Here is a 9,569-nt window from a genome sequence, read left to right as displayed (position 1 = left end):
TAATGAAATAAATATATCCTAGGGTTCACAAATCCAAGTACCCACTAGGGGGTTTAGTTCTCCATAGATCTAGTTACAATCAACAATGAAATCGAATGTAAAAACAAGTAATCCATAGAAAAACCCCCTCGGTAATCATGTTGATGGTCTTGTGGAGTGGCCTCATCTCCTCCAAAGGTACCCTTGTCCGGCCTAGGGTACACCTCGCCGGATCGGTGTAGACGAAAGCAACACCAATAACCTTCTTCCAAGTGGAGCGCGATGTCAAATCCATAGAACCACTCCAAAACCCTTGCCAATACCTCTCAAAACACTACCCGCCGCCCTCTTGAAAATTAGGGAAAAGAGGGAGAGAAGAATGCTCAAATCGGGCTAAAAAACGGCTTTAAATAGGCTGGAATCGGGCATCCACACTGGCTTATGGATGTTCCACACGCTCGTGTGGATTTGCTGGAATTCTCTTTTTCAGCTGGTTGTGAACAGTACTCGACACAATAATTTGCTACAGTATTCTGCTGCAGTACCATCCAGAAACACTCTCGAATCCATGTTTTCATAGAGGTAACATCAACGGGCACACAATCACATCGTAGATTGCATCGTTTCTTCAATAAACGGGTTCATTGGTGAATATCTTGCTATCATTGCACAAGTTGGGATACGCAAATGTGACTGCCTTCGTGCCCCTCCAACTGATTGTAATGGCTTGAATACATGGAGGTTGGCACACATTCACATATCTTGGAGCCCCACTTGTGTCTTCGTGTTTGTTCCTTCCAAGATTCCACCAAATAGTGCGTTTACAATCTACTTTTGGCTTCTTTTCTTAATACTTAGCTTCACAACCCTACATGCGCAAAAAGTCATGCTTATCGTAAGGAAAGAATACTTTGCATTCTTAAGTCACAGGCATTTATTAGATGTGCAACTACTTAAATAGACCCAAGAACTTCTTGTATTGCTCATCATTTTGGTCATTCTTCAATCTTGAAGGATAAGGGATTCTTGGCTTGTAAGGTGGGGGTGCCACCTACTTCTCTTTTGCTCTCTCCTCAACCTCCACAACCTCAGGTGTCTCAACAATTATCTTCTCACTAGGGAGTCCACTCTCAACTTCACGATCACTTCTTAAAGTGATCGCCTTCACATGTTCTCTTAGGTTTGTCTCCGTGTTGCTAGGCAAACTTCCTTGATGTTTTTCCCAAAGTGACTTCACAATTTGGCTCACTTGATTCTCCTAGTTGTGCAATGATGTGGTGTGGTTGTGAAGTGTGGCTTCAACCGATTAAAATCTTGTATATGACGATTGAATGAACTTTGTCAAAGCCTTCTGTAAATCGATCATCCAGTTTTCCAATCCTGAAACTCTATTCTCTATGTTTGGGGCTTATTGTTGTTGTTGGAAACCCAATGGTGCTATAGCCTTCTATTTCCCTTGATTACTCCAAAAAAGGTTTGGGTGGCTCCTCCACCCCGGATTGTAGGTGTTGCAATATGGATTTCCATGATCTCTCATTGCATTACCTACAAAATCAACCTATTCCACAGAAGTGGTACCACCAATAGAAATCAGGCAATTAGATGGAGCATGTCCTCCCCCACACCCATTGCAACTCATCACTTCCGCCCCTCTAGGAGAAGTTAGAGTATCTAACTTCTTGCTCAATGATTCAACTTGGGCCGCTAATTATTTCACTGCACCAATCTCATGAAGTCTGACTACCTTCCTTCGATCTCGTGTGTTCCACTGATAACTTTTTATAGTCATTTCTTCAATTAAGTAATTGCTTCTTAAGGTACCTCCTGCTGCAGCATTAAGTAACTGCTTTGTGCTTGGGTTCAAACCATTGTAGAAAGTTTTAATGATCATCCACTCGGGGTACCAATGCTGAGGACATTTCTACAGGAGATCCTTGAATAGATCCCATATCTCAAAAAGATACTCCAATTATGTTTGCACAAATGAAGATATCTCATTCCTAAGCTTCACAGATTTTCTAGGAGGGAAATATCGGGCAAGAAAAGCTTCTACCATCTCCTCCCATGTAGTAATCGATGTTCTAGGTAATGAATGTAGCCATTGCTTTGCACTCAACTTGATAGTATCATCTATGACACCATTAATCTTTAGCATGTCGCACACTTCCAAGAAGTTCTCAATGTGATTGTTTGGATCTTCATCGGCCAAACCATTAAATTGTGCTGACAGCTGTAACATATAGATGAAGCCTGGCTTGAGCTCAAAACTCTGAGCTGTGATCGGTGGCTGTACAATACTGGATTGCATGCCAAGAACTATGGGTCTACCATACTCTGAGAGTGCCCTCTGCTGCTCATGATGTTCTGCCATAATATCAAACCCTTCATCTTCTATCTCAGCTTGATTTGACTGTTCTTGCACAGGTTCTTTTCCTTTTTTATGATATCTTCTTCAAATATCCGGATCACCTTCAACCAATGTCGAAGGGTTTCCTTGAGTCATAACCTGGAGTGCAACCAAAGAAAGAAATATAAATCAGAATAATAGAAGAATAAGAAAGTGTGAAATAGAACAAGTGATGAATATCTTAAATAGCAAAGTGCAGAATGCTTCCAAAATGCCTATTCCCTGGCAACATTATCAATAACTTCACACACCCCTTACGTGTGTGTACCACAAGTGCACAGGTTGTCGAAGTAATAAAGTACCCTAGTGAGTGGGTAGTTGTATCTACAGGGAATAAAGCTCAGAAACACAAGTATTCCTATTTAACTATAATAAAGATGATTCAAGAGTGGTATGAACAATATCATTTCAAGTAAAAATACAAAAAAAAGAAAGAGACGCAATAGAAATAAGGAGAAGTAATCGATAGAAAATGGGGCACCCGGATATTGCTCACCCTAGGATTATTGTTTCAAGTGCAAGACAAATCATTATGTCTCCTAACTGATGTTTAAAGATTCATGGAAATCTAAAAAAAACACACGGTCCCAAACCTAAGGTCAACCATGACTAACCTTACACTATGACCTGGTGGAAAGGAATACTCTTGACACTTCACACTGTGCAAGTTTGCTTAAAGCTCTAGGGACTCCAAATGATAAGCCCTATTCCCTAATATAGATCTAACCATTTGGTCTAGGAGAAAGACCCCTAGTCACAATTAAGCCCCAGCACTAAAGATTACTTCAACACTTCACTCTGTTGCTCGCGCAACTAAGCCTCAGTGGAGTTTGTCTCTTAGAACTTCACTCTATCATGACCGCAAAGAACTCTTGGAATGTGGAGGTAGGATAAATCACACCAGAAAGAAAAGAGGATGTTCTGCTACCTCTCGACTCACCCTCTCGACCCTCTACAACCTAGCTTTATCTAATCTTAATGGTATGTCACCCATCCACAAATATTACCAAGATGGATTCTCAACCCTATTGTCACTCTAATGGAAAATTAATACAACAAGCATTCAAGGATTGAACTCAATTAAAAAATCAATTAAAGAAACATAATAAAGGTCAATAAAACAAAAATCATCCTATGGTTTATAAGTCCAAGCACCCACTAGGGGTTTAGCTCTCCATGGAGCAATACATAATCAACAATGTAATCAATAGTGAAAACTTGCAATCCATAGATAAAACCCCCTTGTAGTCTTTATCAATGGTCTTGTGGAGCCATCTCTTCTTCTCCAAAGGTTCCCTTATCAAGCCTAGGGCACACCTCGCCAAATCAATGGCGACGAAAAATCCCCCAATAACTCTCTTCCAAAGGAATGCAATGTTAAAGGCCATAAAATTGCTCCAAAGACCTAGCCAAAGCCTCTCCAAACCCTAGCCACTAGCACCTCCAAAGATGGAAGAAAAATAGGGAAAAGATAGGGGAATGATTCTTCAAAACGTCTCAAGTCACGGTATTTATAGGGGCTAGAATCGGGCATCCACACAGGCGTGTGGAATTTCCGCACGGCCGTATGGATTTCCAGATTTTGGTTTCCTGCGAACTATAATCAATAATGAAATCAAATGTAAAAACATGCAATCCATAAGTAAAACCCCTTGTAGTCCGTATCGATGGTCTTGTGGAGTTGCCTCATCTTCTCCAAGGGTTCCCTCGTAAAGCCTAGGGCACACCTTACCTAATCGGTGCCGACAAAAGCTCCCAAAATAACTATCTTCTGAAGGAACGCGGTGTCGAAGGCCATAGAACCACTCCAAAGACCTAGCCAAAGCCTCTCCAAACCCTAGCCACGAGCACCTCCAAAGATGGGGAAAAATTAGAAAAGGATCTCTTAAAATGTCTGAAATTACGGCTTTTATAGGGTTTGGAATCGGGCATCCACATGGGCGTGTGGAATTTCCACACCCCCGTGTGAATTTCTAGAAGTCGATTTCCTGCGAGCTATGAAAAGTAACACCTACAATACTTTTGCTATAGTAAACTGCTATAGTACTTCGCCAAAATACTCCTGAATCCACACTTTTCATCGAGGCCACATCAATAGCCACACATCCATGTGATAGATTGTGTTACTTCTTTAATGAAATCCCATTGACGAAGATCTTATTAGTATTGTGCAAGTCAGAACACATGAGTATGATTGCCTTTATTCCCCTCCAATTTGTATATTTTCTTAAACACAATGGATGTTGCAAACACCCAAATGTCTTTGAGCACAACTTGTGTCTTAACGTTTGTTCAATACAAGAACTTCATCAAAAATTTGCATCCACAATCTACTTTTGGTTCATTTCCTCCACAATTATCTCCACAACCCCCAATGCACAAATGAATACATATAAACTAGAATAAGCGATAAAATTTGAGAAAAGTAATGCTCAACGTAAGAAAAGAATACTTCGCATTATTTATACACAAGCACTTATCAAACTTCCCCACACTTAAGCTTTTTCTTGTCCTCAAGCAAAAATAAAATTTTAAAGCATATAAGAACTAAAATTGGAAGTGCTTGGCCTTAGGTTCACCAAAAGCATGCAATGGAAGCATTCTACAAGTAAGGAAAAATTTCAACACCGAATAAGAAAAATCAATACTCTAGCTTAAAACTTGAATAAAAAAGGACAACCTCCCAATATTGTGTAAGTGTGTGCAAACTCACTCAAGTCAACCCAATGTATACTCCTCAAAGCTCTAAGTAAGAGGGACTTATTTATTTACAAAAAGGAAAGAAAAGATAGTACCTTCACACACCCTCTAAGGTAGCCCTTTCCAAAGTGGCCACTAAGGAGGCTTTCACACTTTCGAGGTGGTAGCTCTTTTACCAGGGTGGTAGCTTTCACTCATCCCATGAGATAACTCTTTCTCTCATTAGGGCATAACTAGTATCCGACTTATGGAATTAGCTTCATACTTTATAGGTGGTAGCTCTTTCCACCCCCAATGCACAAACAAAACTTCCTTTTTTTTCCTTCATTTCCATTTTTTTAAAGAAATTAGAACAAGAAGCAAACTAGTTTAGTCCCTTAAACATCGAACTTGAGTTTCCACAAGGTTTAATGAGTAGTGCAAACAAGTGTCAATCAGGTAAAAATTCCTAAAAATTCAAGTAAAACTAGAGCATGAGAACATTCAATGTTAAAAATTTTCCTAATCTTAAGAATACAAGCATTGCAACTAAGGTGAACTGCCCTTGGCCACATGAGCATGAACAATGAAGCATAAGTATAGAACATGTGTAATGTGAACTCCCTCCCGCATTTAAAATGTACATTGTCCTCAATGTACGCATGCAAGCACAATAGAAAGTATAACAATCAAAAACATGTGTGAAGATGGTCAATTGAAATAATACTCCCCTGAACTCCTAATGTTACGTTTGATGGAGCTATATTCGATGAGAGTTGGGTTCCAATGAGTTGTACAGCACACACGACCATGTGAATGCCACATTGACCGTGTCTATGACTATTCCTCAAATTCCAGACTCAAAAGACCATCTGCACGCATACACAAGGGGGTTCAGTGAAGCTCAACAAAAACAAAATAAACTCGAGTATATAAAGATATGAAAATGAAATACAACTCGAAACAACTTCAAATAAAAGATAAACTCAAAAGGAAGATCCTTTTTAAGTGGTACAAGTCCAAAATAAATGTAGAAACAAAATATGAAGAACACAAAAGAAACTAAAGACACCTCAAGCGTCTGTGTCCTGCTCAGTTGGCTCTGCTGCTACTGCTGGTGGATCTGCTGGCTCTAGTGGTGATAGTGAGGCAACCGGTAGTGCAGGAGATACCGGAGGAGTCGGTGGAGCTCTGGGTCTCATCACAAAGGGAGAGGTCATGTCTCGCTCGAGAATCTGTTGTAAGATGTCGAGACGCACCATCACCTCTACCTCTGTATGTTTCGCGGCTTGTGTCGCGCGAACCTCAGCCAAATCACTTTGTAACAACCCCACAACACTCTTGAGCCTCTCAAAACGATCATTGGCTTGAGTCGGAAGAAAATCCAAACTGGTGGTGGCTCCTGTGTTGTGGAAAGTGTCGTGGTCTCCATCTAAACCTGCTAGGGCTCCTCTGCTGGCTAAGACCCTGTGTCGTACATACTCGGCCAGAATGTGTCCCAAATGTAACGGCTCACTCTGTACCATGGAGTATAAGTATAATAGCTCCTGTCTGCTCAAAACTCCAGTACTGTCACTGTGACCATTCACTGTTTTGCTCAGGACGCCATGAATGTATCGGTAAGCGGGTCGGGAAAGGTATGTCACCTTTGAGACTTCTGGCCGCATAATGTCTTGTATACTCTCTGAGGAGTCAAGCTACCTGGACAATCAGTTGGCATTCGATCGTACTCCTCAGTGTCAGTAAAGGCCTCGTCATATAGTCCAAGCCTTACCAAAAACTGTGTGATGCTCATACTGTAGTGGTGTCAAAACACTCTAAACTTTATAGTGTCTATGCTGTCAAAATTGGAGTATGATCTGTCAAACTCAAAGGATGCAAGTACCTCTAGCGTTACAGTATTGACACCACTACAGTATTGACATAGTAAGCAAGTTAACACTTTCATCCCTTTCTCTAAGCATCTATCGTAGTATACGAATGGCTATTTCTCTGATAGAAAGTAAATGTCGCCAACTCCCTACAGCAAGCAACTAGTCCCACTTATCCGCCATCTCATCTCCCAACCGTATCTTTCTCAGAACACTCAAATCTGAGAAATGAGATTGTCCAAACTTCAACTTGGACAAGCACTCAAAGCGGACTCGGTGCTCAGGAATAACAAATCCCAAACACTCTGGCTTAGGGGATGGTTCACGTGGACGCTTCCGGCAGCTTTCTTGGATCTGGGGGCCATATATGCAAGAATCGAAAAGATAATAATAAAGTTGAGCATGAAAACCTAATTCTGCAGAAAACCACATGGTCGTGTGGAAATTCCACACGCCCATGTGGATCTTCAGAGTGTGAAAGCTGCACGGCCAAGATGCAAAATCCCGAAAATACATAAAAAAAAATTCGTTCAAAATTCTCTCTAAAAGCATCCACCACTCATTTAAACATGAAATTCATTCACAATCAATAGAACAATCAAAAGAAACAAAGATTTGGCGAAGAAAAGGGAAAAGAGGCTTACCAAGAAAATGAGAGTATGAAACCTTGAAAGCGGCCTGAAAATAGCCTAGAATCCCCTCAACTAGATGGAAAGAAGGTTGGGAAAGCTAAAGAAGGCGTTCTTTGAGTGTGGACGTGGTTAAAAATGAAAGGGCGTGAGTGATTTTTAAAGAGAAGTCGCGGCCTTTTAAGTTCTGCACATCCACACGGGCGTGTGGAACTTCCACACGGCCGTGTGACTCCAAAGGAGAGCCCACAGGGGCAAACATACGCCCTTGTGTGCTCTTGGGATAGCTTCTGAGTGGCTCTGAACGCAACCACATGGGCGTGCAGAAATTAACCACGCCCGTGTGCTGAACCCACAAGGGCACCCACACGCTCTTGTGCCTTCTCTGTCCTCCCGAGAAAATGGCTAAGTGTTCCACACGCCCCTGTGAAAATTCCACATGGGCATGTGGATGCTCACAGGGGTACTTATAGGAGCACTCACACACCCCTGTGTGCTCTTGAGATGAAGGAGAAGTCTCTACAGAGTTTCACACGGGCGTGTGGAAATTTCAAATGCCCGTGTGTAGTTCACAGGGTCATCCACAGGGGCATTCAAACACCCCTATGTCTTCTCAGGATGGAGTCGAGTACTCTGTAGAGATCCATATGCCCGTGTGGAAATTACCCATAGGCGTGTGACCATCACAAGGCTGTTCCAAGGGCATTTACACGCCCATGTGTCCTATCGGGATGAGTTCTAAACGGAAACACATGCCCGTGTGGAAATTCCACAAGGCCGTGTGTCTTCTCTAGATAGCTTAGAAAATATTGCATACTCTGTAGAAAAATTTTTGCACACTCATACACACACAGAGCCTGCATATACTATGAAAAACTGACCAGATAATCATGGAAAATATGCTCAAACGACCAAGGAACTTTGCCAATCACTCTAAAGCTCTTATTCATACAAGTACTAAACTAAAACCTAGAAAAACAATAAAGGCTTGGGTTGCTTCCCAAGAAGCGCTTGTTTAACGTCACTAAGCTTGACGTACCTCTTCTTACATCACGGGGGTTCATGAAGAAAGAATACTTCCTTGTCATAATTACTCACTTCTCTACCAAAGTATGGTTTTAGCCGGTGTCCGTTGACCTTAAATGTACCCTTCTCTGGATGAGTAATTTCAATAGCACCATGGGGTGACACTTCAGTTACAGTATATGGCCCAAACCATAGAGACTTGAGTTTCCCCGGAAATAGCCGTAGGAGAGAATTAAACAATAAAACCTGATCACCTACTTTGAACTCTTTTAAATTCTTGATATGCTTGTCATGCCACTTCCGAATTATTTCCTTTTAGATCCTTGCATTCTCATATGCCTTCAACCTCCATTCATCCAACTCATTGAGATGAAGCATTCTTTGTTCCTCCGCTTTGCTTAAGTCAAAATTCATTGCCTTGATGGCCCAATAAACTTTATGCTCAAGCTCCACGGGCAAATGAAACAACTTGCCATACACCAAGTTATAAGGAGTGGTCCCTATCGGAGTTAAATACGCCATTCGGTGAGCTTAAAGTGTGTCATCCAAGCGTTTTGACCAATCCCGCTTTCCTTGTTCCACTGAGTTTGTCAAGATTCTCTTAAGCTCTCTATTCGTGACTTCCTCTTGACCACTTATCAGCGGGTGGTAGAAAGTAGCAAGGTGATGATGAACTCCATAATGCTTTAACACTTTCTCAAGTTAAGTGTTGCAAAAATTAGTTCCTCAATCACTAATGATGATTCATGGAGTTCCAAATCAAGCGAACAGATTCTTCATAAATTAAACCACGTTTCTAGCATCATTAGTGGGTAGAGCTTGAGCCTCCACCCATTTGGAAACATAATCAACAGCTACCAGAATATATTTATTATCGTGTGATTTCAGAAATGGTCCCATGAAATCTATACCCCACACATCAAACACCTCGTAAAATTGCATCAGATTCTGAGGCATCTCATCCCGTTGTGAAAGATT

The 9,569-nt window shown here is 41.4% G+C and overlaps 1 non-coding gene across 1 annotated transcript; it reads left to right on the top strand.

Moving 5' to 3' along the window:
* The first annotated feature begins 1,880 nt into the window (after window positions 1-1,880).
* LOC120250869 lies at window positions 1,881-1,987 on the top strand. The gene has a single exon (XR_005533201.1). It is a non-coding gene; the product is annotated as a small nucleolar RNA R71 (small nucleolar RNA).
* The last annotated feature ends 7,582 nt before the right edge of the window (window positions 1,988-9,569 follow it).

Source organism: Dioscorea cayenensis, chromosome 19 (genome assembly GCF_009730915.1).
Source record: "Dioscorea cayenensis subsp. rotundata cultivar TDr96_F1 chromosome 19, TDr96_F1_v2_PseudoChromosome.rev07_lg8_w22 25.fasta, whole genome shotgun sequence".
Lineage (NCBI taxonomy): Eukaryota > Viridiplantae > Streptophyta > Magnoliopsida > Dioscoreales > Dioscoreaceae > Dioscorea > Dioscorea cayenensis.
This window is presented reverse-complemented; position numbering and strand designations above follow the sequence as displayed.